Here is a 21,629-nt window from a genome sequence, read left to right as displayed (position 1 = left end):
TCCTTATCCACTGCCTTTCCCTCAACCACCTTTTAAGTAAACTCCTTGAAAAACTCTACAAGATTTGTTAGACAAGATCTACCATGTACAAAACCATGCTGACTTCTCCAAATCAATCCCTGTCTCTCCAAATAGTTGTATATACCATCTCTAAGAACACTTTCCATCAATTGACCTACCACGAACATCAGACTGACAGGCCTAGAAATACCAGGTCTACTTTTGGATTCTCTTTTGTACAGCAGAACAAAAGCCACCCACCAGTCCTCCAGCACTTTCCCTGTGGCCAGTGACATTTTAAATATTTCTGTCAACACCCCCATTATTTGTTCACTAACCTCCCCCAGGGACCTAGGGAATATTTTGTCAGGACCGGGAGATTTATCCTCCTTAAATCTTTTTTCCACCCCCCCACCCACCCCACCCAACTAGTTTAAACTCTCCCAAAAGCTCTAGCAAACCTGCCCACCAAGATATTGGTTCCCCTCCAGTTCAAGTGCAGCCTGTCCCTTTTAGTAAAAAAAAATCTGACATCCCAGAAAAGATCCAGAAATTTAAACCCCTGCCCCAACACCAACTCCTGAGCCACACATTCATCTTCCACAACTTCCTGTTTCTACCCTCACTAACACATGGCACAGACAGCAATCCCAAGATTGCCACCCTTAAGGTCTTGCTTTTCAACTTCTTCCCTAACACTATGTAATCCCTTTTCAGGGCCTCATCACCACTTCTAACTATGTAATTGGTCCCCATGTGGACCACAACTTTTGGCTGCTCCCTCTCCAGAATGTCATGGATTCAATCAGAAACATCCCTGACCCTGGCACCTGGGAGGCCACATACCAACCAGGATCCCCAACCTCATCCAGCAAGCCTCCTATCCCCTAACCAGCAAGTCCCCAACTACAAGAATCCTACCTTTCCCCTTCCCTTCTGAGCCAAGGATCCAGCCCCTGTGCCAGAGACCTGACCTCCATGACTTCCCCTGTAGATCCAAAGTAGCAGTATACTTGTTGTTGAGGGGAACAGCCACATTTACTCTGCACTGCCTGTCTCCCCCCCCCCTGTTCTCACAGTCACCCAATTCCCCCAACTCCTGACTGTTGAGCGTGACTTCCCCTCCATAAATCTTATCTATCACTGCCTCCCTTATGACCCACAGTTCATCCAACTGCAACTCCCTAACACACTCTTCCATGAGGTGCAACTGGATGCACCTTTTGCAGGTGTAGACATCAGGAACAACTGTGCTGTCCCTAACTTCCCACATCCTGCATTCAGAGCTCTCACCTGCCCTAACTGCCTCCATCACCTGCTCTTCCATTTGAATTAGAGTAATTTAGATAAATTTAAAGAAAAAGACTTACCAAACCTTTTCTTTGCAGGGAGCTCAGCCTCTGCTCACTGAAGCCAAAGCCTTGATGACTGACTCACTCAGCTACTCTCTTAGTGAGCCCTCCTTTTTATTGGTTCCTGCTAATTTTCTTAATTATCCAATTAATCCCACCCACAATGACCAGCAGTCACCAGACCCACCTGGTTGAAGGCTCCTCACCAAGTGAACAGCAAGGTAAGCTGTCCTTCCCTTTTTAAATCTCCTGCCTGACCAATGTCATGCGCCTATACACTATGCCCCCCACCCGACTTTCAAAATCAACCTGTAAAATTAAAAAAAAATAGATAAGACAGAAATGTAATATTGCACGAAATTGCCTTTAGTCTGCCATTAGCAGTGATGAGGCAGGAGGTGTGAGAGCAAGGGTGGCTGCGGGGGAAGGTGCTAAGGTGGCGAGTAATGGGAAGGGATGAGTGGACAAGGGAATCACAGAGGGAACGGCCCCTGCGGATAATGGAGAGGGGAGGAAAGGGGAAGATGTCTGTTGGTGAGATCGCTTAAATTTAAATGTAGACATACAGCACAGCAGAAGGCTCTTTCAGCCCACGAGCCCATGCTGCCCCAATTACACTCGATTGACCTACTCCGGATATGTTTCTTTGAAAGGTGGGAGGAAACCTGAACCCCCAGGGAAAACCCATGCAGAGATGGGCAGAATGTACAAACTCCTTGCATTCAGTGTAGGATTTGAACCCCAATCCCGATTGCTGGCTCTATAACAGCATTGCACTAATCACTATGTAACTGTGCTGCCCTGTGGTAGCTTGATGGGTTGGTAGGTGAGAACAAGGGTTTTGTTGTGTCTGAGGGTTATGTATCTTTATCTTTGCTACATTACATATACTAACCTGCTGAGTTTATCCAGCATTGTTTCTTCACTATTACCGTGAGCATTGACCCCCACCCCCCCACCCCTTACTTACTCTTCCTGGACACTCTTAAGCAATACGGCATGAATATTTACTTCTCTAATTTTAGGCAAGGGTTTCGACCTGTCGCGGTCGCGTATTTACCTGCGTCAGGAGCAGTTCCGGTAACCGCTCGTGATGTATCCGGGATGACTTGCAGGAATAGTAGCGCGCACGCGCGGATCAGAATGGGGGCTGCGCTCACTGTGATAGATTGTGGACGCATGAGGAGGAGGAGGAGGAGATTGAAATCGTTGAGATCACCCGTGTGGTGGAGAGCCAGGGGGGATTGGCTAGGTCGCGTTTGGAGGGATGAAGAAGCTGTTGTTGGGTCTGAGATAAAGATAGAAGGTCGAGTCCATTGAGTTTGTTCTTTGATTGTGTGTTTACTGGGTAAATTATAGCTTCTAGAAACCTTAAAGGTTAACTCTGTTTCTCTTTGGACACCTTCATGGACAGGAGATGCAAGATGTGATTTTTTTTCTCTTCCAACGATCGTGGAAGTGTTACCTGAAAAGGTGCTGACAGCAGATTTAATTTTAACTTTTGGAAGGGGGATATTTAAAAGAGAACCTTTGCAGAAAAGGAAAGGGTGAGAGATTAATTGGAAGGCTCTATCAAAGAGGTAGGACGCTCAAACAAGTCCTTTGTTCCACAATTTCATTCCTCATGCGGGGAATATAAAATATGAAGCTACAGTGACTTTGACAGCTCTGGATAAAGTATAGTTGCAGACTCTGCGCTTGTGTTCTCCAGAGATTAATTTCCTTAAAAGACTTACTCAAAGTCTAGTGGTGTCTACTTAGCAAGAAGATAATGACAGCAGAACTGTGTCTGTGACAGGTCTCACAATGCAACCCTGGGGCAATAAATTCACCTGTCAGGCTTCACGTGATTTCTCCTTGCATTCCTCCATGATTACAGCATTGACAGCCATCAGGATTCGCGGGGCGCACTGAGTGCCTTTCTTCAGCACGCACACTAACTTGTGCTGAGCTGCAACAGATGCAGGCGGCTTTCCAGCAATTAGTTTAATTGAAGTATGACAATGTTCTGAGAGGAAACATGCGGATGCTCAGTAGTTAGTGCTTTTGTCTCCAACTCCACAAGTCGCACACCAGACACTTGCGCATCGCATTTGGACCTGATTCTCCAGAGCAGTTCTCAGGAATTCAGCTGCATTTAGATAGTGTATGGCAATGTGGCTTTGTATCGGGACAAACAATGTTGCCAATTTGATTTGCTTTGTCATGTTGAAGTTTCTATGCCCCAATTATTGCTCATCATTAGTCTCGCTACCGGTTTACATTTTCTTTCCTCGTGGATCCAGAAGGGCAGCGGAAGGTTGCGACTTTTTGCCAGCTTCCTGCAGGGCATGTTAAATTAAGCTTTCTTTTGTCTCATGGCGGTTGGCGTAGCGGTTAGCGATCAGGGCTGGGGCTCGAATCCCATGCTATCTGTAAGGAGTTTGCACGTTCTCCCTGTGTCGGCATGGGCTTCCTCTGGGGGCTCCAGTTTCCTCCCACCGTTCAAAATGTACAAGGGGTTGTAGGTTCATTAGGTGTCACTGGGCCACATGACCTCGTGGGGCGAAATAGCCTGTTACCTTGTGGGGGATCATGAGATCTGCTGCGTTCTGACAGTATACCTGTGATGATAAACCGTTCAAAACAGGCTGAAGATGAAGGATTCCAGCACAAACTATCCATCATTATTTTTCTCCTACTGACACCGTTCGACCTCCTCCAGCAGTTTGCTCTTTGCTTCTGATTCTAGCATCTGCAGTTTCTCATTTCGTAAGAGATCCCACAGAAAGATCGTAAAGTACGGGGGACTGAGCACCACCAAATCAGAGCAGTTGCTCTTCATATAAGTTGGTTGTGGGACACATTCTTCACAACTTTGCTGTCCTCAGAATCTATTAATGCCTCTAACACAACAAAAATAATCAAGCTTTTACTTCAGAATGGATCATCAAACTCACACTGACATCCACAGGAGATCAGAATCAGAATTTATTGTCATAAACATGTCACAAAATTTGTTGTTTTGCAGCAGTGTGTTTATATAAACCAAATAAGTAACAAAATAGTGCAAGAAAAGTAAGGCAGTGTCTGTGGCTTATTGCTCACTGAGGAATCTGATGGCGGAGGGGAAGAAGCTGTCCTTATGCCACTGACAGCTCGTCTTCAGGCTCCATGATGGTAGCAGAGTGAAGCGGGCATGGCCTGGGTGGTGGAGGGTCCTTGAGGATAGAGGTTGCTTTTTTAAGACATTGCCTCTTGCTGATGTCCTCAATGGAGTGAAGTCTGGTGCCTGGATTGTCGTAGGCTGAGTTAACAACCCTCTGGAGATTTTTCCTGTCTTGAGCTTTGGCGTCTCCATGCCAGACAGTGATGCAACCAGCCAGAATGCTCTCTGTGAAACACTTGTAGAAGTTTTTGAGAGTCTTCAGAGACATATCAAATCTCCCCAAACTCTTCACAAAGTATAGCCACTGACGAGCCTTCTTAGTGTTTACGTCGACATGAAAGCTCAAGGAGAGATCCTTAGATATTCACACCCAGGAATTTGAGGTTCTTGACCCTCTCCACTGCTGAGCCCTCAATGAGGACTGGATCGTGTTCCCCTGAGATTAGATTAAACTTGGGCAAAGAGGCTGTTTTTAAGAAGCTTCCTGAAGAAAGAAAGGGTCACAAAGAGGGAACAAAGTCTGGGGACAAAAAGGATAAAAATGAATAAGGTCAATGGACAATGCACTGAAATTCTTGCTTGCTGCAGCTACACAAGTAACACACACTACCAAACAAAGAGTATAAATTAAATTACCACATGACAGAAAAAAAATAAATACAAAACTGATAGAGACATTTCACAGAACAAAGACAAGCCCACTAGTAGTGGGAGATTAAATTCAGTAATGTTTAAAAGTTCATAGTCCACAGACATGGGAATACAAAATTACATAATTATCTGTACAATATTTTAGGTTATTCTGTGAAAGGATAGGGAAGGTATTATGCCTATATATGATTTCTTTATTTAACTGGAAACCATTATAACTGGAGAAGGTTTGATAAGGAATTGACTGAAATTACATGCCTTAGAAGGGTCTCAGTGTTTTGCACAAAATCAGTTACTTAATGGAGAATTGTGGTTGCTTTTTATGCAGGTGAACAAGGTGGTTGTTTCGAACACCACCAGATCTCCACAAATAGCAGAACTACAACATTTAGGAAGAAGTTGGACAGGTACGTAGATGGGAGGGGAATGAAGGGCTGTGGCCTGGAACCAGGTTGGTGGAACTAAGCAGAATAATAGTTTGGCATAGAACTAGAAGGGCCAAAGGGCATGATTCTGTGCTGCAATCTTCAATGGTTCTACGGTTCTAACTGCAAATGACTGTGACTGCCAGATTACTTTAGTGATGGATTAAGAAAGTCCAGAAGTCAAAGACATCTTCAGATTGTGCTATCCTTACAACCGTGCAGGATATCTGCGCGCGGCCTAATTTCTAACCCCTTAAAGTACTCTTCTTCAACATATCTATCTATCTCTTTATTTATCTATTAATCCCACTATTGATCTATCTCATTATCAATCTATCTCTGTCTATCTGCCAGTCCATCTATATTACTCTCTACCTATCTTTCCATAGGGACCGAGGGTAGAAATGCAGTGATGAGACAAGGGAATGAGGCCGGATGAGGTCTGAACACAGATTCTGTGTCAAATTATGAATTTAAGGAAATATCTGATCCCAAGAAGGCAGCTTCTCCGATTGGGGGGAAAAATAAATTTAGTGAAAGTTCAAGCCAATTAATTTTGATGTAAAACAGTAAAGGTTAGAGAAGCAATTAGAGGGAAAGATAACAGGTTAACATTTTAGTCAATCAAAGGTCTACATGGAAAATGTTAACTGCGCTTTTTATTCCATTCAATAAATGTGGATGGGAACCGTGTACCATTCTGAGCTGTAATGGAATTTCAGGGGAAAATTAAGGTCTAATAGTGGTGTTTAAGAGGCCTGCCAGCCTTTATTGGGAAATCCAGGGAGGAACTAAGGGAAGGGTTACGGAAGGTCAGGTAGATGCGGACTGGCCAGTCCATACATACAAATGCCTTTCACCACACATTGATTTCTCCAGTTTCCATGAGCCTCCCCACCCCCACCCACCACCTTTCCCCATCTTCTTTCCCTTGACTCCGTCTCTCTCTTTCCCATTTTTCTCCTTTCCCCCAGCTCTGCTTTCAAAGAGCCAATACCCCCTCCTCCCCCAATCAATTCTCACCTTCCCACTCTCCTGCCCTTCTATCTATATCCAATTAACATATTTTGTCTATTGGTCTGTACTTCTCCCCCTGCCCTTTCTTTCCGTCTCCCCAGTATTTTAATTCAGGTGCCTGCCTAGTTTTTCACTCATACCTTGAAGAAAACCTCAGGGTCAAAACATCAGTTAGATATCTTTACCTCAAATGGACACTGCAAGACCTGCTGAGTGTTTACTTCGATCACAGTGTCTGCAGACGTTCACGTTTCACACCAGACTGAAACCTCTTCCGTACCCTTTCCAAATTTGAATCCTACAACATGAAGCTGAAGTGAAACATGAACGTCTGCAGACACTGTGATTGAAGTAAAATTGTAACTAAATAATTTGGAGATGGTTCATGGAGAATGATAAGGTTACTAGTACTGGAATCTGAGAAGTAAAGGTTAAATTAAATTATTTTTAAAAATTTATTTATAGACATACAGCACAGTAACAGGCCATTTCAGCCCACGAGACCGTGCAGCCCAATTTACACCCAATTAACCTACACCACAGTACTTTTCAAAAACTGAGGGAAAACCTACACAGATACGGAGAGAACTTACAAATTCGTTACAGACAGCACGGGATTTGAACCCCAGTCCCGATCGCTTGCACTGTAAAGGTGTTGTACAAACTTTGCTGCCCTGTCACGGTGATGCAGCGGAAACTGTGAGGAGAGAGCTGAAGGACAGATTGGCCCAGAGAGAAATGAAGTGGATGGGGATCCTGTTAATGACATGTGGGTGGGAGGATAGAACCTGAAGGGTGAGGGAGATGCAATGGGTGGGGTAGAGGCAGGGTGGGAAAGGGGAAAAGTTGGGGGATGGAAGGAGAAAGGAAAAAAGAGCACGGGAGAAGAGAGGGGGAGAGGACATTGTCTGACATTAATCACACCATAAACTGCGCATGTAGAATATGAGCTGTAGCACTGGACCTCACTCTGGCAGTGAAGAAGGACATAGAGGTCAGTGCAGGAATTGGAAGGGGCATTGAAATGCACCCAGAGCTCAGGGTAGCTCCAACTGCCAATGGATCAAACAGCAGTCAGTGCGGCTGCAGGAGCGCTGGAGGTGAATCCATGAACACTTAGTGACTCTGAAGGGACTCTCTTTCTCGCTTACTGTCAAGGTCATCGGGCAAAACTAATGGTGACTCCTTGTCTGCCTTATGGCAGGCCAAAGGCAATTTTGTGTAATATTACTTGTTTTGTGCTACTTCATGACAATAAAGGAATCTTGAATATTATCTTGGATGGTGTTGGCATTCTTGACCTATCATGACTTGTGCCTGGTAGATGGTGGAAAGACTGGACTGTAAGTACCTCCACAAATATTTGAATAGAGCCACCTCTCACTCTCCTAGGCTCCAAGGGAGAAAGCCCCAGTCTATCATGTTTTCCTGAGTAACTCAAACCCTCCAGGGTACTGTGGAGAGCATTCTGACTGGTTTCATCACTCTCTGGTGTGGAGGTGCCAATGCACAGGACAGGAAAAGACTTCAGAGGGTTGTGAACTCAGCCAGCGCCATCACGAGCACCAGCTTTCACTCCATTAAATAAATCTAAGGTGGTGTCACAAGAAAGCAGCCTCTATCCTCAGGGCACGCCTTCTTCTCACTGCTACCATCAGAAGGGAGGTATGGGAACCTCAAGACGGTAGAGAAGCAGCTTCTTCCCCTTTTGCCATCAGATTTCTGAAACGGACAATGAACCACAGACACTACCTCACCTTTTCTCTTGCATTAATTTTTTTAGCATTTTTGTGATGTTGCCTCAAAACAACAAATTTTGAGACCTGTTCATGACAATAAATTTTGATTCTGATTCACCCTGGTGAATCCTACCCTCTTCCCCAGCATCATGGCAATCACAGCGTCATGGGAATTAAATCAAGGTACACCCATACCTTCTTCTGAAGAGAAGGGGGATCAGCATGGAAGAGAGAGCTCTTTTATCAGCATGCGCAAAGCAAGCCAAATGGGTCCTTCTGTGCCACGTCATTCTACCCACGAACAGGGAGTTTGTCATTGCTTTAATTCCTCAACAGTGCTTCTCCTGCATAAAGGGGATCTGTCATTCATCAATGTCAACCATCACAGTTTCCCTTCTGTTGAAGATGCTTCAGAATGTTTGAGTTAACACGAGGAGGTCAGTAACATGAAACACTCATCTTGTTGCTTAATAGCCACAAAGCAATGGATTATTCTTCATATACCACTGCTAATTATGTTGCCAGCTGGGATTTCTTTTTGAATTAAAAACATATTGAATTTAAATAACGAAGAGCTGCATAGTCCCATTTCAACACACCAAGCCGGCATATAAATACAGAAAAGGGCATCCCTCTGGAAATATTGAATCCAGCAAAACTAATCCAAGTTAAACCTACCCTTTTAGCAACGTGGGATTAGACAAGCAGAAAATGGTGTGACACAGGAAATGTATGCAATCCCAGTCTTGTAACACGTGTGTGATGCAATATGAAGGCTGAACTTCAGCAGGAGGTTCTCCGCAAGAGAATCACAGCCTAGCCATGCCCCAGAAAATGCCAACCTGAAGTATCTTCTTCGGACCCACTTTGAGCTGAAGTGATGAGATGGGATCAATAGATTTTTTTGTCTTTTTGCAGCACCTTCTCTCTCGTCAGGAAGGGGCAGGGGCAGTGGCGTCTACATTTACTAAGGAGGCCTCACTCTCAGGATCACAGGACAACGCAAGCTTCTCCACAACGACAAGGTGACAATCCATGGAGAAGCCCATTTCAGTACGAGAGAAAGAGAAGCAAAAGGGACTCCCTTCAGAGACACTGAGCATTTGTAGATTCATCTCCAGCTCTCCTCCAGCTTCTGTTGTGCTGTACAAACTCCTGCTCGATCCCCTGTCACAAAGATGGTTTTTTTCAATATAATTTGGTCACCATTGAAGGTGAATTTCACCACCATCCCCGTTTGGAAAATTTAAAGATAAAGGCATTCGATCATGTAAGTTCATTGAAATGTGGGTTGAGAGAATGTGAATTTCACTTTGTCCCTTAACTCAACTCTTCAGTTTCCCGACATCCAGCAACCATTAACACACGAGTTACTCCTAAAGATTACTAACACTCCTGAGAAGAGTAGTTCCAATGAACCACAATGACCCAAGAGTGAATAGCTATTTTTATTTCATTTCTATCCCTCCTCCTTTTATTCCCTTCAAGTGAGCGGTTTCTTGGACCTGAGAAATTGCAGCAAGACTTTCATTGTATCAGTGCATCGTACATATGAGAATAAATTTCATTCAACATTTACAATCAAAAATCAAATCACCTCATCTCTTTATTTTAAATCCATGATTTAGCTTAAATCAAGGTACACCCAAACTACATCAGCATGACTCCTGCTACACCAGGGGATCGAACACTCTCACCCATTGCTACACCAGGGGATCGAACACTCTCACCCACTGCTACACCAGGGGATCAAACACTCTCACCCACTGCTACACCAGGGGATCAAACACTCTCACCCACTGCTTCACAAGGGGATCGAACACTCTCACCCACTGCTTCACAAGGGGATCGAACACTCTCACCCACTGCTACACAAGGGCATCGAACACTCTCACCCACTGCTACACCAGGGGATCAAACACTCTCACCCACTGCTTCATAAGGGGATCAAACACTCTCACCCACTGCTACACAAGGGCATCGAACACTCTCACCCACTGCTACACAAGGGCATCGAACACTCTCACCCACTGCTACACAAGGGCATCGAACACTCTCACCCACTGCTACACTAGGGTATCGAACACTCTTACCCACTGCTACACCAGGGTATCGAACACTCTCACCCACTGCTACACCAGGGGATCGAACACTCTCACCCACTGCTTCACCAGGGCATCGAAAAGCCTTACCCATTGCTACAGCAGGGGATCGAATACTCTCACCCACTGCTTCACCAGGGCTTCGAACATTCTCGCCCACTGCTTCACCAGGGGATCGAACAGCCTCACCCACTGCTACACCAGGGGATGGAACACTCTCACCCACTGCTACACCAGGGGATCGAACAGCCTCACCCACTGCTACACCAGGTGATGGAACACTCTCACCCACTGCTACACCAGGTGATGGAACACTCTCACCCACTGCTACACCAAGGGATGGAACACTCTCACCCACTGCTACACCAGGTGATGGAACACTCTCACCCACTGCTACACCAGGTGATGGAACACTCTCACCCACTGCTACACCAAGGGATGGAACACTCTCACCCACTGCTACACCAGGGGATGGAACACTCTCACCCGCTGCTACACCAAGGGATGGAACACTCTCACCCAGTGCTACACCAGGAGATAGAATACTCTCACTGACTGCCTCACAAGGGGATCGACATCATACCCACTGCAACACCAGGGGATTGAACACACTTGACTACTGCTGCACCAGTCGATCAAGCAGTCCCAACCACTGCTACACCTGGGGATGGAACACTCTCACCCACTGCAACACCAGGGTATCGAATACTCTCGCCCACTGCTTCACCAGGAGATTGAACAGCCTCACCCACTGCAACACCAGGTGATGGAACACTCTCACCCACTGCTACACCAGGGGATGGAACACTCTCACCCACTGCTACACCAGGGGATGGAACACTCTCCCCCACTGCTACACCAGGGGATCGAACAGCCTCACCCACTGCTACACCAGGTGATGGAACACTCTCACCCACTGCTACACCAGGTGATGGAACACTCTCACCCACTGCTACACCAAGGGATGGAACAATCTCACCCACTGCTACACCAGGTGATGGAACACTCTCACCCACTGCTACACCAGGTGATGGAACACTCTCACCCACTGCTACACCAAGGGATGGAACACTCTCACCCACTGCTACACCAGGGGATGGAACACTCTCCCCCACTGCTACACCAAGGGATGGAACACTCTCACCCACTGCTACACCAGGGGATGGAACACTCTCCCCCACTGCTACACCAAGGGATGGAACACTCTCACCCACTGCTACACCAGGGGATGGAACACTCTCCCCCACTGCTACACCAAGGGATGGAACACTCTCACCCACTGCTACACCAGGGGATGGAACACTCTCCCCCACTGCTACACCAAGGGATGGAACACTCTCACCCACTGCTACACCAGGGGATGGAACACTCTCCCCCACTGCTACACCAAGGGATGGAACACTCTCACCCACTGCTACACCAGGGGATGGAACACTCTCCCCCACTGCTACACCAGGTGATGGAACACTCTCACCCACTGCTACACCAGGGGATGGAACACTCTCACCCACTGCTACACCAGGTGATGGAACACTCTCACCCACTGCTACACCAGGGGATGGAACACTCTCCCCCACTGCTACACCAGGGGATTGAATAGCCTCACCCATTAGTACTCCATGGGAATTCTCCTGTCTTCACAACAGAGAGTAATAGTATCTGGATCACAGGAAGATCAACATCTCATTGGTTACAGCTCATCAGCAAAACCTGTGTCCAGGCATGAGGGATCTGGGATTATGTCTGTCTCTCTGCAAATGGATTCTCGACTTTCTCATCAGCAGACCCCAATCAGTGCAGATCAGCAACAACCCCCGCCCTCCTCCCTGTCTATCAACACAGCAACCCCCTAGGCTGCGTGCCTAGACCCCTACTCTACTCCCCTGCACCAACGACTGCGACCAAGCTCAGTTTCAATGCAATCTACAAATTTGATGATGATTCCATCTAGTTCGGCCTAATTACTGGAAATTACAAGTCAGAATACAGGATGGTTGTCAGGTGTCTGGCTGGGTGGTTCCAACCTTCCTCTGAAATTCACCAAAATCAAGGAGGTTATTGTTGATTTTAGGAAGGGGAGTTTGACAGACCACATATCTATCAAATTGATGGGTTCAAAAGAGGAGAGAGTTAGTGCCTTAAAGTTATTTGGAGACCATGTTCCATAAAACCTTTCCCGAAACCAGTACATTGTGGCAACAATGATGAAGGCACAGCAGCGCCTTTACTCTCTCAGACATCTGAGGAGATTCACCATCTTGTCGAATACTCAATCAAACTTCTACCGCTGCACTCTGGAACGTAATACTGACCGGCTGCATCACACCCTAGTTTGGTAATTCAAGTGCCCAGGAATACAGATGGATGCAAGCATAGCCATGTCAGTTTTTGAAAATATGGAGACAAATGGGGATTTAAAAAGTTGAAGATTGTTTGAAGAAGGGAGGTTCTTATCTTTTAATCGAATGAAAGTTTCAAATTCCATTGAATGCTTTTTTTTGTTATTATCAGGTTAAAAAAAATTGTTGGAGAAATTAGCTCATAGTTTAAAATTACCTCGGCAATCTCCCTTAGAATTATTACTGACTAAGGAAGATTCAAGTAAATTTATTTCTGAGATGCATAAGTTATTTCAGAATAAAATGGCTAAATTGGATGTTCATAAATCGAGGGTGAAATGGGAATTGGATTTAAATAGAAAGATAGATGAAAATGTTCGGAGAAATTTGTGTAAAGATAGTATGACTAAGGTTATAAATAGCCTGGTGCAATATAATTTTTTACATCAACTGTATTTAACGCCTCAGAATTTTTTTTTAAATGAACTTAGTTCTTCGGATTTGTGTTTTAGATGTGGTCAGGAAATAGGTACCTTTTCTTCATTCAACTTGGACGCTCTCAGGTAAAACATTTTTAGTTACAAATTAAGTTGTTTTTCGAGCAGGTATTAGAAGTGAATTTACCATTGGAGCCATTATTATTTTTATTATGGGATATTAAGTCGATTGCCTTAGGGTTGAGATTGACTATGTATCAAATTGAATTTTTACGTTTGGCTTTGGCTCTCCCTAAAAAATGTTTAGCTGTTACATGGAAAACTGATTTGGTTTTACATATGACGAGATGGCATATTGAAATGAAGGCTTGTATTCCTTTAGAAAAGATAACGTATAACTTGAGAGATAAATATTTTTTCTTTGTTAAAGTATGGAGCCCATATTTAAAAGCTATTGGTCTTAAAATTTGAAGACCACTTCAGTGGACGTCTCAGTTTCCACAGCTGAAACATTGAATATGATTGTTTTAATTGATGATCTCCTTCTTCTTTCCTTTGTAGGTGAGTAGGGGAGGAGGGAGGGTGTTAGTGGGATGGTTGTTTTTTTTAAAATTTAATCATGTGATGTTTGTATCAATATATTATAACCAATGTTGTGATTTAAAATTTTAAATAAAATTGTTTTAAAAAGCATAGCCATGTCCATCACAGGCTCTCACCTCCCACTCACCACAGACATCTATCTGAGGTGCTGCCTCAAGGAGGTAGCTAACATCATAAAGGACTCCCATCACCCTGGTCACGACCTCTTCTCGCTGCTCCCTTTAGGCGGAAAGTATAGAAGCCTGAAGACCTGCACCTCTAGGTTCAAGAGCAGTGTCTTTCTAACATACTTCCCCTTGTTACACTGATCAAGATCTACTCTGACACCACAAAAGGCCTGTCCCATGGTTACTGTCATTATTTATTTATCTTTTGCATTTTTTCCTCCCTTTATTTTAATTTTATATTGTCTTCTGCAGCAGGTATGAATTTCCATGCATTTGTTCATTGTTCAATGTGTATGACAATAAGCTTGTCCTCATTATTATTAGTTTTCTAGATTCTTCCACACAGTTTGGGCGGCACTGTTGGTGTAGTGGTTAGGGGAAGTGAACGGGACCAAGGTTCGAATCCCATGCTGTCTGTATGGAGGTGGTAAGTTCTCCCCGAGTCTGGGTGGGTTTTCCCCAGGGGTTTCCTCCCACCATTGGAAATATACAGAGGGTGTAAGATGATTGGGTGTAAATTGGGCGGCACGGACACGTGGGCCGAAATGGCCTGTTACCCTGCTGTATGTCTAAATTTAAGGCTAATCAGGATTTTATGTATATCAAGCAAGACCCCCTTAGATTCTTCTAAGCTCCAGCCAGTCTAACCTTACTCTATCAGGCACAGGCATTGCTTCTCATCCTCTACATCACAGACTGAGCCCAACCTGCCTGATCTCATAAGGAAATGCTCTGAAAAATTGTCTTTGTCTTGCCAAAGGTAATTCAATCAAACTGAAGAGTTGTGTTCAACTTTACATCCCCTATTACTTATTTATCAGAGCTCGTCATTCTGGCAGTGACATTTCCAGACTCCTTATTGCTCAGGCAGTCCGATTGATCTTCTCTCAATATCCATGAGGGAATGTTGATATTTTGTACTCATTCATCTTTTTGGGAGCCAGCTTCTTCATAATACCCATAATGAAAAGAAATACTGATTTAGCAATCTCAAATAAAGTCACTGACTGTCCCACAGAGACATACCTGATTGATTGATTGTCCACTTGTGTGTCCTGGCCATTCTGACTGCTTCTGGTATTAACAGGCTTCTGAAAAATGTATATCCCTCATTGTTGCATTTAAATGCTTTGTCAGCATTTTTCAGCCTCCTGTCACCTCCAACCAATCAGCATCTTTCTGCCGTCCCCGCCACACCGGTCTATTATTTCCCTCCATTTCCATTAATCTGTGAAGTCCTGTAAACTTTTCATCCAATGTATAAAGTGTCCCCTTGTAGAGCGCGTCAAAAGAACCAAAGACTTGTTGATCCAAACCAAGGCTTTTATTAACTAAAAGACTGGAGCATATCACAAGTAGGTCGACCAGTCCAGAATGACCTGGTCTGGCTAGGAGCAATCCTTTAAGTCCTGCCAGTAGGCGTGGCTACGCTCTCAGCCAATCACAGTCATCCTACACTACCATCTGTACATAGACACATTGGTGATAGAATCTGTACTATCAGAGCCCTGCAGTTTCCCAACAGATTTATTGGGTTGAGGTGTTATATTGAACTCTGTCTTCCCTTTCAAGTGGAATATGTTAAGAACTCAGGACAGCATGACACATTGATCTACTTGATACAAACTACTCTCAATGCCAATTCATTCCTTCAGCCGCCTGATTACATCCCTCCCTTGTCTCTGTCTCTCTCTTTTTCCCTCTCATTCTGTCTCCTTTCTTCCAACTCCCCACCCCCTTCTTACTCACCCCATTCATCTGGTCATTCCCCTCCCCCTTCCTTAAACTTTTCAGCTTTTTATCTCTTCTGCTCCCCCCCCCCCCCACCCCCCCGTGACCTGTTGGCCTCTGCTCCCTTTTCCCTCCGCCCACACTTTATCTTTCAGACACCTGGCTGCTTTTTGTTCATACCTTGACAAAGGGCTCAGGCTTGAAATTTTGGCTATATATCTTTGCCTCATATGGATCTGCTGAGTTTTTCCAGCACTTTTATCTATTAAACTTTTAAACCCCTTCTCTGCATTCAGAGAAATGTTCAACCACCGCTTCCGGAAACCCATTCCATACACAAACCACCATCTGTGCGAAAAAATTACCCCTCAAATTCCTCTTAATATGGAACTGTAATTTATAGCAATTTTGCAGCTGTAATGCACATTACTGCGGCTGCAAAACAACAAATTTTGTGGCACATGCTCAGAACTGTAAACCTGATTCTGATTCTAAATCTCTCCAACTGCACCACCCCCACCCCACCCCCTTTCTTTAAGCCTATGACTTCTGGTTACTGATTCCCCTACTCTGGGCAAAAGAACACTCTGTGTTCTCCTGATCTATTCCTCTAATGGTTTTGAACTCCTCTATTCTGAGACTGGCCCAGAATGTCAACTTGGCTGGCATGGACAAGCTGGGCAGAAAGCCCTATTCTACGAGTCTTCTGAGATTATCCAATTATTCCTACGTTACTGACAGTGCAGAGATGCTGTGGCTCTTTGGCCACAGTGGAGGTGCCAGAGGATTGGAGAATTGCAAATGTGAATCCCTTGTAATAAGGAAAATCCCTAGGAATTAGTGAGTCTTATGTCAGTGGGGTGCAAACTATTGGAGAGGATTCTTAAGAAGAGGATCTATGACCATTTGGAGAGGTAGAGTCTACTCAAGGATAGTCAGCGTGGCTTTGGGAAGGGTAGGTCATGCTTCACAAGCCTAACTGAGTTTTTTGAGAGGGTAACAAAAGAAATTGATAAGGATAGGGTGGTAGATGTGATCTATATGGATTGTAGTAAGGCATTTAACAAGGTCTTCCATGAGAGACTTGTTCAGAAAGTCATGAGGCATGGGATCCTTGGAACCTTGGCTGTATGGATAAAAAAATATTGGCTTGGATGTAGAAAGCAGAGAGCAGTAGTGGAAGGAAAGCATTCTGCCTGGAGGTCAGTGACTAGTGGAGAGGTGCTGGGATCTGTTCTGGCACCCCTACTCTTTGTGGTCTTTTTATAAATGACCTAGATGAAGAGGCAGAAGGACGGGTCAGTAAGTTTGCCTGATGATACGAAGGTTGGAGGAGTTGAGGATGGTGCTGAAGGTTGGCATGTTAGAAAAGGTTGGAGAGTTGGGTGGGAAAGTAGAAGATGGAGTTCAATCTGAATAAGTGGGAGGTGATGCATTTTGGAAGGACAAGTGCAGGGTTAATAGTCAGTTATTTAAGAGTGTGGATGAACAAATTCATGCATCTGTCAAGGACGCAGACAGATTGCTAGGACAGTTAAGAAGGACTATGGGATGATGGGCTTCATTAATAGGGGAATTGAGTTCAAGAGTCAAGAGGTCATGTTGCAAGAGGTCATTTCAGAATAAAAGGGTGTCAATTTAAAACACAGATGCTAAAAAAAAATAATTTAACCAGAAGGTCTTGAGTCTGAGGAACTTGTTGCCACAGGTAGCCATGGAAGTGAAGTTGTTGGGTGTATTTGAGACAGAAATTGACAGGGCATCAAGGGTAATGGAGAGAAAGCCAGGGAGTGGGGCTGAGTGGGAGGATGGATCAACTCACGATAGAATGGCAGAACAGACTCAATAGACTTCTGCTCCTCTATGTTGTGATCTTGGTCTTTGAAATAATGTTTTGGGATCATCTTCTGTCTGAGCGATCACAAAGTTGAAGTCTGTCCTCAATTATAGATGTTGAAGTCAACACAATGAAATCCTGAGGATACGTACACCAGCGGAAACAATTAGCTCAAATTCAAGTTTATTATCATCTGACTGTAAATAGACACTTTTTTTCCAGACCACAAGGCACTCACAAGGCACAGCCCAAAGTGAATTTCTATTCCTGGGTTGAATTCACAGCCTCTATCACTGTGGTTCAATAACCCCTCAGTATCACATGAGAATATGGTTTGAGATTTTGTTTGCTGGACTCCTGAGACAATGCCTGGGCTCTGTCTGACACCTAAATGCCCTGCTATTCTCCATTTCACTGAAGCCTCATTAAAATAACGAATGCAGGTTTGCAAGAAAGTTGCTCAGGTATTTGTTAGAGAGTGCAATTTTGCTACCTCTCTGAAGATTTTTTTGTTAAGCAGGCTACGATTGATTGAATGGGACAATGGTATTCGTAAACATGTCATCCTTTACACTAATTTCTCTAGACACAGTCACTCTCTGAAATATCACCAGAAAAATTACAAAAGGGTTATTAGAATCAGAATTTATTGTCATGAACATGTCACAAAATTCGTTATTTTGCAGCAGCGTCACGAAGTAAGCATTTATATAACCCACTTTACAAAATAAATAAGCAAAATAATGCAAGAAATCAAAGTCAGGCAGTGTCTTTGGTTCATTAATTATTCAGGAATCTGATGGCAGCGGGGAAGAAGCTGTCCTTGTGTTGCTGAGTGCTCGTCTTTAGGCCCCTGTACCTTTTTCCCCAATGGTAGCAGAGTGAAGAGGGCACGGCCTGGGTGATGGGTGGGGACCTTGAGGATAGAGGCTGCTTTCTTAAAACACCATCTCTTGTGGATGCCCTTAATGCAGTGAAGACTGGTGCCCGTGATGCCGCAGGCTGAGGTAACAACCTTCAGGAGTTTTTTCTCGTCCTCAGTATTGGCTACCTCTGTTACAGACAGTGATACTACAAGTCGGATTGCTCTCCACGGTATACCCATTGAAGTTTTCAGGGTGGGGATCTTTGATGACATACCGAATAGGGGTGCAATGCTAAAACCGTGACCTGACATTGGCGGCCGCCATGTTGTATTTAGCGTTGTATAACTGAGAGAGTTGTATAATTTAATAATATGACAAAGGATTACTTTCATTAATTATCATAAAATATAATTATCAACAAATAAAGAAAAATACAGCATTCATGTATTTTTACCAATTTAAAACTAATTACCTACTTTCCAAATGCCACCACTGATAAGTTTCACAATAATTTCCACAAAGGGTCAGATGTAATATGTTTTTGTTTTGGGGGGGGAAGCATCACTTGTCTTGGTCTGTGGTACTGCAGCCATGAAATGGCCTACAGCTCAGGATTCCACTGAACTAGAGAAGGTCCGTGTGGTTTAACAAACATAGGTGCTGATTTATGAGAATTCTTGAACATGTAGTTGCTATTAAAAAGTCCATGTGACTGAATCCCCTCTCACACTCTCCAGAACAAATACTCTGAGCAGCTCAATCATGGGCTGTTGAGGTGGGGGGGGGGAGGGTGCAGTGGCCACGATCCCCCACATAATCCCTGAAGGCATTTATTACACGGAAAGAAGAGAGCTTACACCTCTTACAGAGCAATGAGATCACAGCTTCTCCATCATTAGGGGTATTTTAGCAGGCCAATAGCCTTTGTCACACATTTCATTTAGCAGGGATTTATACAAACTTCAAAGTTCAGAAGTGTGAGAACTTTTCAAGGATGTTGTCGTGAACATACGGGGCTTCAAATTGTTTGTAAGACTAGTAAGAAACTGAAGATAATTAATGGAGACAATTTTGTTGTTGCTTGTTAAGATATTTCTCCATACTTTCCTTTTTCAACTCCCTATTGAGCTTTCAGTTTTCATAGCAGGTCACTCTTGCTCTCTACAGCTTCATGTGCCCATCCACCCAAACAACATGCCTTCCTTTGCAGCTGTAATAGTCATCTCTACCTTCCCATCATTTATCAATGTATTCGGAATGATTTCTAGATCTTCCATTGACAGGTCCACTCTGCTGATTCCCACTTCACAGATGCATTTCCCCACTTCATGAAATGAAGCAAATGAGCTGTTCCTTTGCACTAAAGGACTTTGTTTACTCATCTGTGCCACCTCAGCCTTATTTTGTAAGAACTTGAAGCACTGTTGGTTCGACATTTCCATAAATCCGAGCTCCGGTTTTCCTGAATGTCCTGGCCCTGGCTCGTGAGTGTGGCCTCCCACTGTCCTGGCCCTTGTTTCCTTGGCCCTGGTTTTCCCGGCCCTGGTTTCCCCACCCTGGTTTCCCAGGCCCCGGCTCTTGACTTTCTCTCTTTCACTTTACTGTTTCTCTTCTTCACTTTTTTGTTGTTTTCCTTTTGAGTTTCTTCCTTTTCTATGTCCTGCTGACGAGCATGTGCTAACATCGCCCGATGTTGTTCCTTTTGTCATCCATTTTTTTAACCAAATTTTCACCTCCGACCTTTTTTTTAAGAAATCCTGTGGATCCCATCATCCGGGGTGTGGATTTTTCATCCTAATCACCACTTTGTCCCCTCTGAAAATATCCCGGCTGGTCATTTGAGGGTCCGAGGAGCCATAATTCATTTGAAGATGTCGCCAAATTCCCTGTAACTCCGTGTATCTGACATCGCGTACACTTTCCCATAACACTCCCTATAACCCATGCCAACACCTGCTTCCGTAAAATCCCTGCTGTATTTTATATACCCCACTGCCGCCCCTGTTAATCCCCACAACAGTAAGTTAAATTCCCTGTATTTTTTTGCCGCTCTGGCAGCACTGCTGCCCTGATGTTGAATCTCCTCCAGCTCCTTGCAAAGTACTGCCCCTGGTGTGTCTCTTCATGATTGCATTGACACGGAGGACAGGACAGATCCTCGAAGACACCCAGGAATTTGAAGTTCCTGACCTTTCTCCACTGCTGAGCCCTCGATGAGGACTGGGCCATATTCTCCTGACTTCCTCCTGAAGTCCACCCTCATCTCCTTGGTTTTGCTCACCTAGAGTGCAAAGTTGTTAGTGTGACACCACTCAATTACTCATTGGAAATGAGCCTGGCCTCTCAGTAATGGATGTAAAGTGAGTAGAGCAGTGGGCTAAGTACGCATTTTTGATGTGTGCCTGTGTTGATCGTCAGTGAGGAGGAGACACTGTTTCCAATAGTAGTAAATGCAAAGGATTGTTTGATTAAAAGCTGGTTTTGTTTGATGGTGAATGGGACGTTTCTATAATCTGGGCTGAGAGAAAAGATAATGATGACGTTCTTTTGAAAACATCAAATCTATTGGTGAACATAATTGTTTTCATTAAGGACCAAACCTGATGAATTTTAATCTGTCCTCTTGCTTCAACACCAATAATGCTGGAACTGCAATTAGGCACCATCGTCTATTATGTCATAGAGTAGCGTTTCCTTCACAAAAGGCAGCTCGTATAATACACAGCAAACAAGTTGCCGAGCCAATATGAATGCCTTTGAAAGCTCCAGGAAATTGTTTAAAGGAGCGACCCTTTACTTCTGTGGGTCTTGGTGCCAAATCATTCTGTGGTAATGACTGCAGTACATGAAAGAGAAGGAAGGAGGTACAGTCCAGCCGTGCAGCGTCTGGGTTGTCAGGGAGAAATTGTGGTTTCTGGTGATCCTCAAAGAGGGAGCAAATGTAATGGGAAATTTCGACTCAACCCTGGAGAATTAAAGGGAAAGTTTCAATTCAACCCTGGAGAATTAAAGGGAAGGTTTCAACTGGACTCTCGAGTCTGCTCTGTCATTCAATATGATCGTGCTTGAACTGGCTGTGGACTAGCTCCACTTACCTGCCCATATCCCACAATCCTTAAACCACCTGCTTTTCCAAAATCGATGTGCAGAGAACAGCTCACAGAAAGCCACCATCCAGGAGACATGGTTAGCGTAGCAGGAACATCAACGCTATT

At 44.4% G+C, this 21,629-nt stretch overlaps 1 long non-coding RNA gene across 2 annotated transcripts in view; it reads left to right on the top strand.

Annotated features, from left to right (window-relative positions):
* LOC138742810 (uncharacterized) overlaps positions 1 to 21,629 on the top strand; it is a 131,318-nt gene that overhangs the window by 47,225 nt on the left and 62,464 nt on the right. For both annotated transcript variants that reach the window (XR_011344418.1, XR_011344417.1), the window contains exons 3-5: positions 5,480 to 5,558; positions 13,286 to 13,336; positions 14,305 to 14,407. This is a non-coding gene — a long non-coding RNA (uncharacterized lncRNA). The remainder of the gene's footprint in view (positions 1 to 5,479; positions 5,559 to 13,285; positions 13,337 to 14,304; positions 14,408 to 21,629) is intronic.

The sequence above is a fragment of the Narcine bancroftii genome, chromosome 9 (assembly GCF_036971445.1).
Source record: "Narcine bancroftii isolate sNarBan1 chromosome 9, sNarBan1.hap1, whole genome shotgun sequence".
NCBI lineage: Eukaryota > Metazoa > Chordata > Chondrichthyes > Torpediniformes > Narcinidae > Narcine > Narcine bancroftii.
Note: the sequence above shows the minus strand (reverse complement) of the source record. Positions and strands in the feature narration are given on the sequence as shown.